This window comes from Cervus canadensis, chromosome 13 (assembly GCF_019320065.1).
Source record: "Cervus canadensis isolate Bull #8, Minnesota chromosome 13, ASM1932006v1, whole genome shotgun sequence".
NCBI classification, from domain to species: domain Eukaryota; kingdom Metazoa; phylum Chordata; class Mammalia; order Artiodactyla; family Cervidae; genus Cervus; species Cervus canadensis.
This window is the reverse complement of record NC_057398.1, coordinates 32,336,989-32,354,722: the sequence shown is the minus strand read 5'-3', so window position 1 is coordinate 32,354,722 and position 17,734 is coordinate 32,336,989. Positions and strand designations below refer to the sequence as shown.

Genomic DNA, 17,734 nt, shown 5'->3' with positions numbered 1-17,734 from the left:
CCTCCACCACCTTCATGTCCATCACCTCAACCTCCACCAGCTCCACCTTCATCACCTCCATCACCTCCATGACCTTCACCATTTTCATATCCATCATTTCTACCAGCTCCATCTCCACCACCTTCATCACCTCCACCACCTTCATGTCCATCACCTCTACCTCCACCACCTCCACCTTCATCACCTCCACCACCTCCATAACCTTCACCTCCATCACTTATACCACCTCTACCTCCTCTACGTCCACTAACTCCACCTTCATCATGTCCACCACTTCCATGATCTTCACCATCTTCACGTCCATCACTTCCACCATCACCATCTCCACCACCTTCATTACCTCCACAATCTTCACCTCCACCACCTTTACATCCATTACCTTCACCAACTCCACTTTCATCACCTCCACCACCATGACCTTCACCTCCCTCACCTCTACCTCCACCAACTCCACCTCCATCACTTCCACCAGCTCCATGACCTTCACCTCCATCACCTCCACCTCCACCAACTCCACCTCCACCAACTCCACCTTCATCACCACCACCTCCATGACCTTCATGTCTATCACCTCCACCACTTTCATCTTCATCACTTCCACCTCCACCACCTCTAGTACCTCTACAACTTCCACCTCTATCACACCCTCCATCTTCACCCCAGGCTGCCTCCTCTTCCTCCAAGCACTGCTACTTTGGAATCTCCCCTGCTGAACAACCCTCTGAGCTTAAGTTCTCACCTCGATGCCCATGAGCCCACAGCTGCACCTCCATCCCACCCCTCTGACCTGAGCCCCAGGTTCAGGACCTTGGCGGCCTGTTGGCTCCATCCACATGGCTGCCTCTAGAACATTCCCTCTCTTGCCCATCTTCACTGCTGGCCTGGGGTTGTCCACCTGTCACCAGAGTCCCATTCCCTGATGCTCCTGTATCTATGGCAGCCCCGGCCCTCGTTCCTGCCACTCCCCCTGGGGGAGCAACATCATCTGCTGGCAATGTCACCAGCCTTGGGGTCCAATGCCATGGCTGCTTCTCCAGCCTGCATGGGTCACCCCACACTATCATACTACAGTGGTTAACCAACAGTGGGGAGGAATTGGCACTTTTCATTTCTAACACCTCTGTCATCTACATCTTCTAAATGACCCTTCTTGATGCTCCGAGAAGCAAACAGCTGGGGCAGGTCTACTCGACTCCAAAGCCAAGATTCTTAAGGCGACCTCCTGCCATCTTTTTCTAGACTCTCATGATGATTCCTGGAGAAGAATGCTCCCTATAGCTTTCTGGTCTAAATCTTTGATATTCAAATACCAGCCCAGCCTCTGGGCACCCTCATCTCCAATAAAATCTCCCTCTCTTGCCTAAATCCAACTGGGAAATATAAGGGGCCAATGTACTAGCCCCCCCCTCCCCCGCCCCGCCTCGCACCTCAGGCTTTCCCACCCCTTTAATTCACCTGAGCAGGGATGAGGAAGGACTCGTTAACTTGTCCTTGGAACATGAATAACCTTGGACCAGGCATTCCACCTGTGACCAGGGGATGGGGATGATTGAAGGGTGAGCGGCAGGCAGCAATCCCCCAGTTCCCAGAAAACAATCCCTATGGGATCCCCAAGACAGGGATTTTTCAAAGCCTGTGTGTTCTGGTCACACTTTAGATAGTTCTTCAATCTAAAATTTATCTACTTATTTTTCTAGTGATCTCTGAATTATGACAAGTAATGCTGGCTTTCCCTTGATTGCAGGAACAGTGAGTTTCATTTCAAAATAAGCTTATTTAAGAAGAAAGTTTAACCAGCTAAAAGAGAAATGCAAACTCAGAAACAGATCTGGCTGTGTGCACATATGACTCATAGCAGCAGATGAAAGGCTGGTGGCTGGAGTGTGGAAATACTTGCCAAAGACAGAGACAGACAGACAGACAGAGATAGAGAGACAGGGGGACCAGAGTGCAGGAGAGACAGTACTTCCTGAACCTATGGCATCAGAATTTCATCTCTGGAAATCCCAGGAGGAGGTGCATAGACTGCACAGGGCAAAGTGAATTCCGGGTCATGCAGTTCTTTCTTTTTTATTAAAACTAAATTAAATGCCCTTTTGTGAAAGTGTATCAGAGTTCCTCCCATTATAGGAAGTTTATCAAGACAGTCTAGGGAGAGACCAGAACCCCAGCAGGATGGAGGGCTCCAGGCCAGCCCTGGGGAGGTGCTCTAATGAAGGTCTGGGTGGGGGATGTGCCTCTGAAGGTGTGTGTGTGTGTATACACACAAGCACATGTGTGCGTACACACACAGACACACACACGGGCCCACTCTATCTATCAGCCCAGCAGCCCAAGGTCTGCTGTCCGTTCACATACCCTTAGAGATGCCAGGGAAGCCCTCTCCTTCTACTGCCTGCACGCTCCACCCTGCACAGTCCAAGAAGGTGGTACCGAGCCCCACACGTGGAAGGACCTACAACCTCATGGTCAATGGCCCAGGCCAGCCCCAGGCAGCTTCCTGTTGCTCTGAAAAGCAGATACTCCACAGGGCCAGTGAAGACGAAGGACTCAGGTCTCCACCAGGTAGGCGGTGATGGCCACAAGGTCCTGAGAGCCACCTAGGTGACCCAGACATCCAGCCAGAGAACATTTCAAACATACCCTCAGAGAGTGTGCCCCATACCTTTGCGGGGAGGCAGAAGGGCTGGGCCCGTTCCCACCTCCCCTGGGATGAAGTGCACCCAGGGGTGTGTTTGCTCTCCTCTCTCTCCTGCCTCAGTGGATGCTCCCAGAGCGATGGAGGAGGGGCTGCTCCCTCTGGGAAGCCAGGCCACGATCAAGTCAACAGGCATCTCCCCACCAGGCAGCCCCACATGAAGCAGCCCCTTGGAGGAGGCTGGGGGTCAGGGGGCCCCACACAGTGTGAGATCTGAGTGGGGGTGTGCTGGGGGGCAGAGCTGTGTCCCCAACATTCCCCCACCCCTGCTCTCTTTTCATGATGAGAGCATCTCTCCTCCATTCTGGTGTCAGGAGCTTGTCCTTCAGGGGGAGAGGGTCTTAAAGATAAAGAACAGTGGGACCAGAAAGCTCTGTCCCCTGTGCTGGCCACCAGCAGGGGGATTGGGGCTTCCTGCTGCAGAACAGGGACTCAGCTGACTGCCTGAAAGGCCTTTCCTTGTGAAACCCAAGCCCTGCCCTTCATCCCAAAGCGAAAACCAGCTGCAGGTCTAAACGGCCCACCTCCAGGGTTCCCTTCGCACCGGTGCTGGTGAGGATGTAGGTGAGGCTGGGCTCCCTCTGCACCACCACTCACCAGCTCCCTGGGGGGTGGCCATGCAATCTCAGAGGACTCCAGGCAGCACCCACGGGCAGAACCGAGCCCAGGGCACCCTGCGGCCAGCACGGTGCGCATCTCCAGTCGGTTGGCTGAGGCTGCAGTGCTGTGAGTACCTGGCTGGGGCGTCAGAGACAGAAGCTCTGCATCCACCTCTGAGCGGGATAATCAATGAGCCCAAGGACTGCGGGGCCCGGGGGGGGGGGTGGGTAGGGGCACAGGAGGGGAGGAGGTCCAAGCACACGCATCCCCTCCCCCCAAGTGGTCAGACCCACAGTGAACCTGGTTTTCCCCACTCTTTGAGGGGCATCCTGAATAGAAGGGACAGAGAGACATCTCATCTCCTATCACAGTGGATTGGGGTCTTTCCAGCTGAGTCAAGATGGGAGGAAAACACAGAGTTGGGGGTAGGGAAGAAGGACTGCCCCACCCCCCGTCCCCGCCCCCCCACCAGTGATCAGGGCTGTGATTCCTGCAGTGATTCAAAGCCTGACTCAGCAGATGCCACGGGAGAGAGCAGAGGCGGCCCCAGCTCCCGGCAGGCGGATGGATGAAGCAGCTCCAAGCTGCTGCCCTGGTCTGGGGAGAGGGGTGGGTTTTTTAACTGCTTACCCCCTAGGATGGCAGCAGAAGGCAGAGGCCGGCATGCTGGAGTCCCCCAGACAGGCAGTCTCAAAGCAGGTCTCTCCAGTCTAAGTGGGCGCACTGGCGCCCTCTTGTGCCACCAAGCAGTCCCTGGACACACAGTCCCCTGTCCCCTCCCCCAGGCATGCGGGGGTCTCTCTCTCTGGGGCTCTGGATGACCTGGGGCCGGGAGGCCTTGGGGAGTGGTGGGTGTTCTCACCCGCGGAGGTAACACTGAGGGGCTGGTGATGGGCTGTGGGGATGGGGGCCACCTACTTCTGGCCAGTCCTGCTCAGGGACCTCTGGCCACCGTGTCCAGCTAGCCCCTTCCCTGTACTTGGCACAGTGCCTGGCACAGCATGAGGCTGACTATCCGTGGCTGATCCCCAGAACTTTGCATGATCACACACATGGCGGTGCTGGACACCTGGAATTCAGGTGGATTTTAATGGTGACTCTTAGGAGATGCTGGGGGACAGACCTTGGTGCCTTTTGTAGAGGGAATAGGGAGGCTGAGAAAAAGGTTGCTTGCCAGTGTCTGATGGATCTGGGACCCCTAAAGGCTGTAGAATAAACTTGCCCCTCCCTGGGGAGGCACAGGCTCGCATCCTGAAAAGGGGGGCCTCTCTGAGCGCCTCCCATCTGCCCTTGATGGAACACACTGTCCTGTCTCACCTGCTCACCGTCACCCACAGGTGAGCTCCGTGAGGCCTCCCCAGGCTGCTTGCCCACTGCTCTGAGGCCAGGAGGCGACTCTGCCCTCTAAGCACACTGGCAGCTGTGGGCAGGGTGACTCCACACTGGATCCCATTCCTCACCGTGGGCCCCGGCTCTGGGTGCAACTGCTGGCTTTTCAGCAGGATGATCCAACTCAACCCAGCTCAACCCCAGGTCCGCCTGTCACTCTTCCACTCTTGCCCCGTAGACAGTAACACCTGACATGCAGTCCCTACCAATGACGAAGAATCAGAAGACCAGAAAGAAAGCCACAGAGGGGGCTCTGGGGGTGGTGGTGGGAATCAGTGGCAGAAACCTGCTGTAGTGGCTCAAACCATGTCCCTGCCCATCAAAGAAGTGAAGTGAAGTGAAAGTTGCTCAGTCGTGTCCGACTCTTTGCAACCCCATGGACTATACAGTCCATGGAATTCTCCAGGCCAGAATATTGGAGTGGGTAGCCTTTCCCTTCTCCAGGGGATCTTTCCAACCCAGGCCTCCTGCATTGCAGGTGGATTCTTTACCAGCTGAGCCACCAGGGAAGCCCAAGAATACTGGAGTGGGTAGACTATCCCTTCTCCAGTGGATCTTCCCAACCTGCCCATCAAAAGACATGTCAAAGTCCTGATCCCTGGTTCGGTTGAATATGCCCTTCTGCAGCAAAAAGGTCATTGCACATATAATTAAGGCATGTTATCTTGGATTGGGGCTTCCCAAGTGGCTCAGTGGTAAAGAATCTGCCAGGAGACGTGGGTTTTGATCCCTGGGTTGGGAAGATCCTTGGAGAAGGAAATGTCAACTGACTCCAGTAGTGTTGCCTGGGAAATCCCATGTACAGAAAACTCTGGTGGGCTACAGTCCATGGGGTCACAAAGAGTCGAACATGACTGAGCTACTGAGCATGTGCAGGCACATCCTGGATTGACCTGTGTGTTAGTCACTCAGTTGTGTCTCACTCTTTGTGACCCATGGACTGTAGTCTACCAGGCTCCTCTGTGCAGGGGAATTCCCAGGCAAGACTACTGGATTAGGTTGCCATGCCCTCCTCCAGGGGACCTTCCTGACCTAGGGATTGAATCCATGTCTCCTGCATTTCCTGCATTGCAGACAGATTCTTTACCACTAGGATCACTTGGAGTGGACCCTAAATCCAGTGACAGGTTTCCTTACAAGAGGAGAAGACACAGACGCAGAAAAGGAGGCAAGGGACGGAGGTAGAGTTTGGGGTGATGCATCTACCAAAGCAAGGAGGGCCAAGGATGACCAGTGATGCTGGATGTCGAGAAAGGCCTGGAGCAGACTCAGAGCTTCCACAGGGAACCAGCCCTGCAGACACCTTGATTTTAGACTTCCAGCCTTCAGAGCGGCCAATGAATAAACATAGCCATTTTTAACTCCCCCACTTGTGGTCATTTTCTCCAACACCCCTGGAAAGCAGACTCACCGGCCACCCTTAGAAACCCCCTAACCTTAGCAGGTTGTAGGCAGAGGCTGCTCTCGATGGGGGTGGTGACCCTCTGCTGGGGGCCTGTGTCCCCAGCCCTGGTTCAGTTCCACACCTTGGGGGAGGGGGTGTCTGCAGGCAAATTTCTGCAGCTCTCCGTGTGTAGTGAATAGGCTCCTGGGGCTCTCCCTGCTCTCAGAGGACTGTAGGAATAAATAACAAATGATTTCAAAGAGGATTACGCTGCTGGGACCACATGACAGAGGCATGAAAGATTAATATCTTGCCCATGCAGCACTATACTAGCAATTCGAAAGCCAGGTTTACTCCACCCCATCCATTAAAGGCTCTATTGAAATTAAAAGGGATGCAAAAGAAAGCCATCAGGCACTGCACCTTTGCAATCTTGTAATGAACAGGAAAAAAAAATGCATTTTTAAATGAAAATACTCATTGAGGGTGAAGCTGCGAGGAAGCTACTCCAGTGAGGCGTTGCTGCTTTGCGGGTGTGCGGCACAATTTTCTGGGAAAGCAATCCGGTAATAGAAGCCCAGAGCCTTGGATCCAAAAATCCGACTTATATAAACATAACCTAACTGTTCAAGGTCCGTCTAGTCAAAGCTATGGTTTTTCCATAGTCATGTACAGATGTGAGAGTTGGACCATAAAGCAGGCTGAGCCTCAAAAAATTGATGCCTTCGAACAGTGGTGCTGGAGAAGACTCTTGATAGTCTCTTGGACAGCAAGGGCATTAAACCAGTCAATGTTAAAGAAACTCAACCCTGAATATTCATTGGAAGGACTGATGCTGAAGCTCCAATACTTTGACCACCTGATGAGAGGAGCCAACTCACTGGAAAAGACCCTGATGCTGGGAAATATCAAGGGCAGGAGGAAAAGCGGGCAACAGAGGATGAGATGGGTGGATGGCATCACTGACCCAATGGACATTAATTTGAGCAAACTCCAGGAGATAGTGAAGGACAGAGAAGCCTGGAGTGCTGCAGTCCATGGGGTTGCAAAGAGTCGGACATGACTGAGCAACTGAATAACAACAACCATTCAAGAGGAAATAAACTTAGATGCACACCAGTGTTCATGATGGCACTATTGGGAAGGGTGAAAAATTGCTAAACCCCTAAGGAGATCATGTTTAAGTGAATTACGGAAAAATGATGGGATGTGAGTCGGTTTCTTGCAGTGATGACTCCCTGTTGGGAAGATGCTCAGGCAGTGATGTGAGTCAGGGAAGTGGAGAGCCCCATGATTCTGAAGGTGGGAGGGGAAGGCATCCAGGATGTGGGGAGGGGGTCCAACCTCCCAACTGCATCACTGCTGACTCAGTGACTCCCTTCTGGTGGGGTGTTTGTGTGTATGAGGCAGGGGAAGACAGACTCTGGGGTAGCACGGGGAGTCCCACATGGGGCTCTGCCAGCACCGAGCTGAGGGCTGGGCTGGGCCTTCTTGCGCTTTCCCCTTACCAGGCATCCTGGTCACTCTGGCCCAGCGGGGAGGCCAGGAGTGAGGTGACCTGAGGCCCAGAGTCCTCTGGTGGCTGTGAGACCTGAGGTTAAGCATGAAACCCATTCTCACCCATGAAGCACCAACTTCGGGAGTGGCTGGAGGATCAAGAGTAAATGCTTGTGGGTTTAAGCAAGAGCCTGACAGAGCAAATCCTGGACCAAGGGCAGCTGCTGATATAAATAATGACAGGAAACCCATCACCCTGGCTCTCCTCTTCCCCATCATCATGGTCATCATCACTGTTGTCATCACCAACATGATCATCATCCTCATCACCACCATCTCCATCATCATCCTCATCAGCACCACCATCATGGGCATCATCATCATTGTCATCACCAAATGATCGACATCATCGACACCATCACCACCTTCACTACCATTACCACCGATCCCATCATCACCATCCCCACCAGCACCATCATCATGGTCATCATCACTGTTGTCATCACCAACATGATCGTCATCCTCATCACCATCATCTCCATCATCATCCCCATCACCATCATCTCCATCATCATCCCCACCAGCACCATCACCACCACCACTACCAACACCAGCATCAGCATCCTTTTCCAGCATCATTTGAAGCACCTGCCTCCTTTCTGCAGCAGGGCAAAGGCTTTTGGTCATCTAGCCTCCCTCCTGGAGACCACCAGCTTCCCTGGAAATCTGCCCACAGGACATGGCCTTCTCTGTCTGCCACCTGGGACCACTCAATCTGGATGCCCTGGGATGGTTTCTGCAGTTCGAAGGAATTATCTTCACATAATTAAGTGGCTCTGCTATAAACACATGAATGTGGCTGCTGGGCACTAAGCATGTGGTCTGTTTGTGGGGCTGCCGGGCTGCAGGACACGGCTCATCTGTCTAGATGCCAGGTGGCTGGGAGCCTGTGGCCATCAGCCTGTCATGCCAGTCCCTGGACCACAGCTGCCTCAGCACACAGGCTCTGACACCTGGCTTTGTCTCACCTTCAGCTGCAGGGATGTATCCCTGCGACTGCCACCTCTGGCTGGGTGCCAGGTCCCAGAGGCCACGGCTGCTTTGCCTTCCCTGAGGCACTGCCTGTTGTTCAAGGTGCGGCAGGATTGTGCCCCAGGGATATGATACTTTGCAGATGATCCATCAATGGAGCGGTCTGCCTGAGGGAGATGGAATAAGGGAGCCTACAGTGGGGACGGCCTGTGTCTGCTTCCAGGTAGCCCAGGCCTGGTCCCATGGCTTCAGCTCAAGGACTCAAAGCTCACTAGGTGGCCAGAGCATTGCAAGTCAGCTCCTTCAAGCACGGACTCTGGAAGTTCCTGGGGCAGATGAGTGGACTGAAGGGGAGGCGGGAGGGCAGTCTTGCCCGTGGGCAGTGCCAGAACCGACACTAGGACTTCATTCCTGGAGTGAAGCCTCACAAGAAATGGAGGAGTGGAGGATGCTCAAGACTGTGGCATCACCTCCTGCAGCTCCGAGCCCTGGAGATGTCAACACAGTGAGGGAATGGGTTGTGAGGGTGGGCCTTGGACACTTGAGATGCAGTGGCTTGAAGGACCAAGGTCTCATGGAAGTCGAAGAAATCAGCCTGGGTGAGGCAAGATTTCCTTGGGCTTAAAGGGAGGGTGACGGCCCTGGAGGTCCTACCCCACCAGCAATATTCACCCATGTGCTGCATGCTAAGTCACTCAGTTGTGTCAGACTCTGCGACCCCATGGACTGTAGCCCACCAGACTCATCTGTCCATGGGATTCTCCAGGCAAGAATAGTGGAGTGGATGGCTATTTCCTCCCTCCTTCAGGGGGTCTTCCTGACCCAGGGATCGAACCTGAGTCTCTTATGTCTCCTCATTGGCAGGTGTGCTCTTCACCACTAGTGCTACCTGGGAAGCCCACATTCACCCACATGGACAGAGCAGTGAGTATCTCCCTGGAGGACCAGGCACGGGCTGTCTGGTTAATAAAAGAAGGGAAGAGACCAGGTTGGGGGATGCAGGTGCACCCTGAAAGTGCTCTCATGAATGGAGGAGGTTCTGGGGGTGCTTTGGCACTTGGTTTCTGACCAAGGGTTTCACTTCTCTGATATTCCTGAGTGAGGTGGCAGCCACCAGCCTCCCCTGTTCTGCCTTCTGGGAGGGTCCATCATTTCTGATCATTGCCAAGTACCTGCTTCTGCCATGTGCCTGCCCAAGGGCTGAGCTGGGGGTACAGAGGTGACTGGACAGACATGACCTATCTTCAGGGGGCACATGCTCTAGGGGGGACCGGACACCGGTAGCTCAGAGAGACTTACGGGAGGCTGGCTAGGGGGCTCAGGGAGTGACACTAGCTGGCGGTCAGAGTTGCCTGGGGGTCTCATGCTGCCAACAAGTCTGATTCCTCCATGAACCCCAGTTCCTCTCTCCCTCAAATGAGTGGCTGGATCCCATGGTGTCAAAGAGTAAGGAGCCCAAAGGGACTTTCCTGAGGACTGCTGGCTACTCGAGCTCAGCCCAGCCGCTCGATAATAAATTAAATAGACCCTATAACAGTTTATATGCCTGCTGGCTCAGGGCTGCTTTAGAGACCAGGGGCTCTGCATGAACCTGAGGGCAAGTGCTCTCTCATCCCCTCAAGGGACTGGGGAAGTGTCCCCTGTCCTGTTCCCTTGGCCCCTGACCCAGGGCCCTTTGCTTTGCAGAGGTCTGGGTGACTGGGGCTGCATCTGCTGCCCCCTCTCCTGCTGCTCACAAAGGCTGCTGCCCAGGGGCCCACACGCCTGTACCATGGGTCCCCGCCAGGCCCTCGGCATCCATACAGCCCAGCAGGTGGCTGGAAGCCTCCAGCAGTTCCCCATTGTTACCATGGTTACCAGGGTGCCAGAAGGTGGGGAGAAACCCTCTCCTCTACATCCCTCCCAGCAGTACCCCAGTGGGTCTTGCCAGAACCTTCCAGCCCTGGGTGAGGCAGGGAGTAAGGGCCCAGTCTGATACACAGGCTTTGTGCATGTGTTTTGTGGTGGGGGGGTGGGGAGGGGCTATGGCAATCATGGCAGCTGAGGAGCTCAGGGCTCCCAAGGGAACTATGAGCAGGGGACAGGGTGGGGGCCTCCAGGGACCTGTCAGCTCCCTCTCCCCCATTCTGGATGCATGACCCAGCGCAGACCCACAGAGGAGCCTCATCTGTTCTTTTGTTCTTGGCAAGGTCACAGGATGCCTGGAAAAAACCACTGCAAATCCCAACAAAACAGTGCCCTCTTTCTGCAGGGAAACAGGTGCTCTGACTCTCAGGTGCAGAGATGCCTACCTGTTTACACCCTCCCATGTCCCAGCCAGGGCACATCTTTCCTTTAAAGATGAGGAGCCTCTTAGACTTCCCTGGTGGTCCAGTGGTTAAGACTCTGCCATGCAACACAGGGGATATGGGTTTGATCCCTGGTCAGGGAACTGAGATCCCACGTGCCGTGGAGCAACTAAGACCATGTACCACAGCTACTAAGCCTATGCGCTCCACAGCCCAAGCCACTACTAGAGAGCCTGGGCAATGCAACAGAAGATGCTGTGAGGATCCTGCATATGCCACAACAAAGATCAAAGGTCCCGCATGCTGCAACTAAGATCCAACACAGCTAAATAAATAAATAAATATCAGAAAGCAGGGACATCACTTTGTTGACAAAGGTCCATATAGTGAAAGTTACAGTTTTTCCAGTAGTTATTATGTACAGATGTGAAAGCTGGACCACAAAGAAGGCTGAGTGCTGAAGAACTGATGCTTTCTAACTATGGTGCTGGAGAAGACTCTCGGGAGTCCCTTGGACAGCAAGGAGATCAAACCAGTCAATCTGAAAGAAAATCAACCCTGAATATTCATTGGAAGGACTAATACTGAAGCTGAAGCTCCAATACTTTGGCCACCTGATGCAAAGAGCCAGCTCACTGGGAAAAACCCTGATGTTGGGAAAGATTGAAGGCAGGAGGAGAAGGGGACAACAGAGGATGAGATGTTTGGATGGTATCACTGACTCAATGGACATGAGTTTGAGCAAACTCTGGGAGACAGTGAAGGACTGGGAAGCCTGGCGTGCTGCAGTCCATGGGGTCGCAAAGAGTCAGATACAACTGAATGACTGAACAACAACAACAAAAAATAAAGATGAGCAGCGCCTCGGACTTCCCTGGTCCAGTGATTAAGACTGTGCTTTCAATGCAGGGGGTGTGGGCTCAACCCCTGGTTGGGAAACTAAGATCCCACATGTTGCTTGGTGTGGTCTCTACCAAAACAGATGAGCAGCCTCCAAGATCTTTCCTCAACTAACCCCGTGCCATCTCATGAGGACTCCCCCCAGCCCCCCACACCACCGCTGCAACCGCCAGCCATCTCTGCACCTTCATGTGTGGCTCTCCCTGCCCAGAAAGCCGCCCTGTCCTTTCTGCCTTCAGTAAGAACCACAGCAGCTCCAGCCTCACCTCCTCCCTTCCTGACCACGTGGATGCACCTTGTTCTGTCGTGTTGCGCCCACTGGGCCTGCAGTCACTTCCGCTGAGCCCACGTCTCCTCCCCCGCTGACTGAGGGGCCTGAGGGCAGTGGCCCTGTCTGTGCCCCTGTTTCTTGGGTCAGTGAAGGACGGGGTGGAGCACAGGCCACACCTGCACAAGGTGAGGCTCAGGAGCAGGGTTGCTCCTACGAGCAATGAGAGTCCCTCGTGTTGTGACCTCAGGCCCAGGGTGGCGGATGGGTCTCATCTGAATAGGCCCTTTGTCTAGGACGTGGTCCACATGTACCCCACAGGAGCTGCCCCAAGTGCCACCAGTGGTCTTTCCCAACCCAACTTTCAACCTTCGAGCTGAGGAGGAAGCATGACAGCCTCCCAGGAGTCCCTGTTGTGCCCCCGGCAGGGACACAGGAGGGTCAGGGCTATGTGTCCCTGCGGAAGGGGGCGGCATTTTGTTGGGATTTGCAATAATCTCTTTTCTGGCCATCCCGTGACCTTGGCAATAGCAGAAGGGCAGAGATGGCTCCAGGCCTCCTGGACTGGGTGACAAAAAACACCTTCTCCTCTGTGAGAGACAAAGGCAACACTCCCCGGGGGGTGAGGGAGCTGCTGAGCGGAGGTGTTGTGGGGAGGGTGGGCCTCACGAGAAGAGGAGGGGATGCCACAGGTTCAGTTCCGAGGGACCAGCCCGTTCTTAAGTGGAGCACCTGCTTCCGTCACTCAGGACAGGTGAGAGAGTCAGCCTCCTGGCCAAGTGTCGTCCCAGGAGGACTGGGGCATGGCTGATATCAGCAACTCCCCACCCACGGCAGGAATCAAGCTGGATTTGGGATTTGAAGCTGACAAAAGCACAGCAGGTGGCCCAGTTGAGTGAGGGCTTCCCAAGTTCCAGAGCGTTGAAGCAGACCCAGGAAGCCCTGCTCATCAAAGCTTCCAATGGTCAAGGTGTATGTCCTTGGGCATCACTTTACAAAGTGGAAATGGGAAAGTCTGCTGAAAACTTTGAGTGTTTCTCAAAGTGCTGCCTCAGAACCCCAGGCCAGTGGCCACTGAGCCCCACCAGGACTCGAGAGGGCTGTTTTCATTCTCCCTCTGTGATCCTAATGTGTGTCTCAGGGTTCAGGACCTCCTGGCCCCTCTGGGGCCACCAGAGAGGTCCCCTTCTCTGCAGTCATGTCACATGCATCAGTGAGACTGCAAGGATGAGCCCCAGCCCCTCAGTTCATAGGCATCCCCAGAAATGTCCCTATTAGGACAGGACACAGAATCACCCACCATAGAAACCATCTTTTATGAATGAACAGACTGAGGATGAGGCTGATGGACCCAGTTCACCAGAAGAGTGACTTTTCTTTCCACTGACCTGCTTGCCTCTCTCACTGTCTTGTCCTTCCTTCTATCATGGTCAGATTTCTCAGGAGCCTGGGCTTCCCAGGTGGCGTTAGTGGTAAAGAGCCTGCCTGCCAATGCAGGAGATGTAAGAGACGCGGGTTCCACCCATGGGTTGAGAAGACCCCCTGGAGGAGGGCATGGCAACCCACTCCAGTGTTCTTGCCTGGAGAATCCCATGGACAGAGGAGCCTGGTGGGCTACAGTCCATGGGGTTGCATAGAGTTGGACATGACCGAAGTGACTTAGCATGCAGTTAGGCAGCAGAGTGCAAAGGTCAGGAGGGAGGGCATTGGTCCCCAACAGCCCGGGTTCAGATCCTGACTCCTTCCTGTTCATGCTCTGTGACCTGAGGACAATCACCTCAGTTTTTAGGGCCTATTTCTGCACCAGTAAAAGGGGGACAATATCAGCTCCTTAAACTGAAGTCGACATAGAACAGGGCAAAGAGGGTGGCACGTGCACTTGTTGTGGGGGTGGGGAGCTCCATCACCTCCGCTCCTGGTAGAGACTGGTCCCCGCAGCATGGGGCCCGCCTGACGCAATGGACACCTATCCTGCTCCGTCTCCATTTCCTCCTGGGCTCCAGGGTAACCCAGGGTCTCCTCCTGTCCTGACCTTCGTCTCCTCTCTTGAATCCTGCACTCAGGACCACTCCCTGGGCTCCTTCTTCTGCCCCCTTCACTCTTGTCCCCACCTGCAGGGTGACCCGGTCCATTGCCCGGGCTGTGACAGGTGGGTGCTAGCGATCACGTTTGGCTTGAACCCCGTTTGAACCCAGGGCTCCCCATTCAATGCCCATAGCCAAACTGAAGGCCAAGGCACATAACTTGGACCCAACGAGGCAGGGTCAGCAGGGTGCAGGCTGACGACACCCAGGGATGAAAGCCTGGGGTCCCAGGCTCCTCTCACCTTCCACATCCCACTGCCGCCCAGCTCCACAGAGGCTGTGCTCTGCTGCCCTCCTGTCTGTTCATTCTATTCATCGGCTCCAGACATATTTATGGGGTCCTGCTCTGTGTGAGACGCTGGGTCTACAGAAGCACCCAATAGAGACAACAGTCTCCCCTTAAGAAGACACGCGGTCTCCTCCACCACCATACCCGGTCTTCACCGCATGTCATAGACACATCTGCCTCCTCCATCCTGGCCTGGACATGTCACTGCCAGCTCCAAAGCCCCCATTCATCCGACGGCTGGTCTCTCAGACCCCAGTTCCTTCCCCTCCAACGACTCCCATAGGCACCTTCCACCTGTGCTTCCCCTGGATCTCGGCCATTGTCCAATGCACTCCGCCCCCACTGTCCTGCCTCCAGGGTCTTGCCCATGCAGGGTCCCCTCCGAGACAGTCCTTTCCCAGTTTTGCTGTCACAACCCTGCCTCCTTTCAAGGTCTGGGTCAAGGGTCAACCCCACTTGCCCTCATCTCTTCTCTCTTAGCAAAGGCATCTCTGATGGTTCCTGGTCTGTGGTTACTGCCTCCCCTTCCTGGCTCCTGGCCTCTAGAGGTGGAGGTGAGGTGGGTCTTGCTCACTCTTGGCCCTTCATATGTCTGCCGCAAAGGCCTTTCCCCATTGGCGGTATTACAGGTTTTAAACAATGTTTAATTCTAATTTACTTTTTAATCTGTGGATTCATCAGAATTTCCTTGTTCAAGTTATTTCTGAGTCTCTTCCATCCAGAAGGGGCAGGAAGGGCACTGTTTCCAGGGAGCCCCTTCCATCATGGGAATGCAATGTTCCCAGGCAGAATTCTAGCTCCTTCTGCCCTGGGCTGCATTTGACAGCTTGTGGACATCAGACTGGAGTCTGCTCTGAGAGATCATAAAGCTGCTGAGGGATGGAAGATGAAAACATGCTGTGGTGCGGAGGGTGGGTGAGCTGGGGGCGGGGCTCTGCAGCCTCCTGGTGCCCACGGGCCACTGCACAGGTGGGCAGGCAGGCAGACGGGTGTCCTCCAGGAGGCCTGGGGTAGGGAGGACAGGGCGGGGCGTGTCCCTCCACTCACCGGGAGGCTGTGATCTGCACAGATAGGTAAAGCCCTCCTCCCTCCATAAGAGCCACCAGCTGGGCTCTCCCAGGTTCCTCTCCAGGAGCATAAGCCTCTCTGAGGAGCCCCATGTGGGCTCCCGAAATGACTCAGAGGGCGACCTGAGTCACTCTGATTGAGCCTTCCCGGGAGCCGCCTGGGCTCCAGGTATGGCAAAGGTTTGTGCTTAGCCTGTGACTGGACACAGAGGCTGGGAAGTTGATGAGGGGCTTGCCCTATGCCAGGGACTGTTCTTATGCCTCTACTTGTATCATTCTACCAAGCCTGAAAAAGGGAGATGCAAGCACAGGGTCAAGCAGCTGGGAGAGTGAGAGCTGAACATTCAGAGAGCTAGTTCTTCCCCGGGAGCCACAGGCCAGGACCGCTGTGCTTGCGGGCCAGATCCTGTATCTACGGGACCCAGAAATTGCTTGCTCACTGGAGAAACTAGCCTGATGATGAACAGTTTGCTGGTTTGCTTTGAACCCGGTGTGGGGATCTGAGAAGGAGTAACATGCACTTGGCTTTCATCCGTTGAGTTGGATGATGGATCTCAGCTACTTAGCAGTTGGGCTCAAGATCCATGATCAAGTTAGGTGTGGAAAACCCCCTAACAGGTCTCAAGATCTTGGTGGAGAAAAGGCCCCCAAGTGGATCTGCAGCACAGGAGATGTTCCCGGCCCATCTCTGCTTTCCCCCTTTTCCCAATCCCATTTTATCTATACCCTGTGTGGCACCAAGACAGTCGTTTCTGCAAGTGCCTGTGTGTTGGAGTGAGAGGGAAGATGGGCTGCCTGCAAAGAGGAAGTTCAATGGAGGAGGGAGCCAGAGATGCGGGCGAACAGGTGTTGTGGCAAGGGACACATACAACCCCAGATGCCCCCAGTCTCCAGGGCTAACCACCTGATCACTTGGTGGAGCAGGGGGGGACCTCCAGAGACTCCATTTTCTAGCTGATGATTAGAAAGTATGCGGGTGCACTGCACGATCTGAGTGGGGGTGGCCGGGCCTGGAGTGCATCCCTTGGTGTAGAGAGAGGAAGGCTGGCCCTGTCTCAGCCCTGTGGGATGTGGCCAAAGGTATGAAGACCCAGTAGCTGCTCACCTCCGCCTGGGGAGGAAACTCACATTCCTGTCAAGGCCAGGTCGGATGGAAAGGCTTAAGCTCACCCCAGCAGTGATGGGATGACCAATCTAGTGATGTCCCCAGCTGGCCCCTTGTGTGCCCTCTGGGGGAGGCCCTGTCCCTTTTTCTCCTCTGCACCAGCTGAGCCAAGGACCACATCCCCTTAGAGTTGTCCAATGAAAGGGGGAACCTGCAGACGCTAGGGGGCTAAGCGTGCTGGGCTTCCTGGTCATGAGAAAGGTGGCCTCCATATCCCTCACGAGTGGGGGTTGAACCTGACCCTCCTGCACGTTGGAGGAGATGTATCTATAGGGGGTAAGGATTTCTGGCACTTGTGGATGGGCTGGAGCCTGGTGGGTCAGGCAGGGGGCTGGTGCAGTGGGAAGAGAAGCCACGTTCCTCATGATCTGGAGGCCGGGCCTGTCTCGCCACCTCTCTGTGCCTGGTTCCCATCCAGACCAATCAGCCTCCTTCGCAGGGGGTGGGTTTACGGTTATTTACAAGGACCTGCAGCGAAGCAAGGTCAAAGCGCAGTGTCCCTTCTTCCCTTTGTCTCACCCAGTGGCCATCTCTTTGATGACATCTTTGGGACGACAGGGCCCTGGCTCTGGGGCGCTGCCAGGAAGGGCAGGATGCTGTGGCTGAGGGTTCTCTGCAGTTGGTGGCATCTCTGACTCCCAACAGCCCCAGTGACTCAGAAGCACCCATGGTGCTGTTTCCCCACATATGTCAGCATGACCTCACAAGTGCTTCCCAAAGGGCCACTGGTTGGCACATCCATGGGGTGTTGGTTTCCTCCAGTGGGCAGAAAGAAATGCCTGGCTCAGATTGGCAGGAGGCAAAGGGTCTGACACCTCTGAGTGACCTTGGAGAAGTCTCTGCCTTTGGGCTTCTGCTGATGCCTCCCAAGTGGAAGATGCCCAAGCCCCTTGCAGCTTTAGCATGCTCACTTCTATGAGGTGGGACCCCTAGCTGCTGGGAAGGGATGGAGGGGGGTGTCTCTGGCCCTGAAGACTGTCAGAGACAGTCTTCCCCAAATGCTGCCAGAAGTGCCACTGTTCTGCCTGTAATTCAGGGACTCCAGGAAATGGCTCTGGGATCTTTGGTGATGT

At 54.7% G+C, this 17,734-nt stretch overlaps 1 protein-coding gene across 3 annotated transcripts in view; it reads right to left on the bottom strand.

Annotated features, from left to right (window-relative positions):
• KCNAB2 (potassium voltage-gated channel subfamily A regulatory beta subunit 2) overlaps positions 1-17,734 on the bottom strand; it is a 96,497-nt gene that overhangs the window by 76,398 nt on the left and 2,365 nt on the right. Inside the window, exon 1 of one of the 3 annotated variants that reach the window (XM_043485089.1) lies at positions 3,929-3,991. The exons of the other annotated variants lie outside the window; for them this stretch is intronic. The gene's annotated coding sequence lies outside the window, so the exon portion shown is untranslated. Of the gene's footprint in view, positions 1-3,928; positions 3,992-17,734 lie in introns of those variants that run through there. 3 annotated transcript variants of the gene reach the window in all.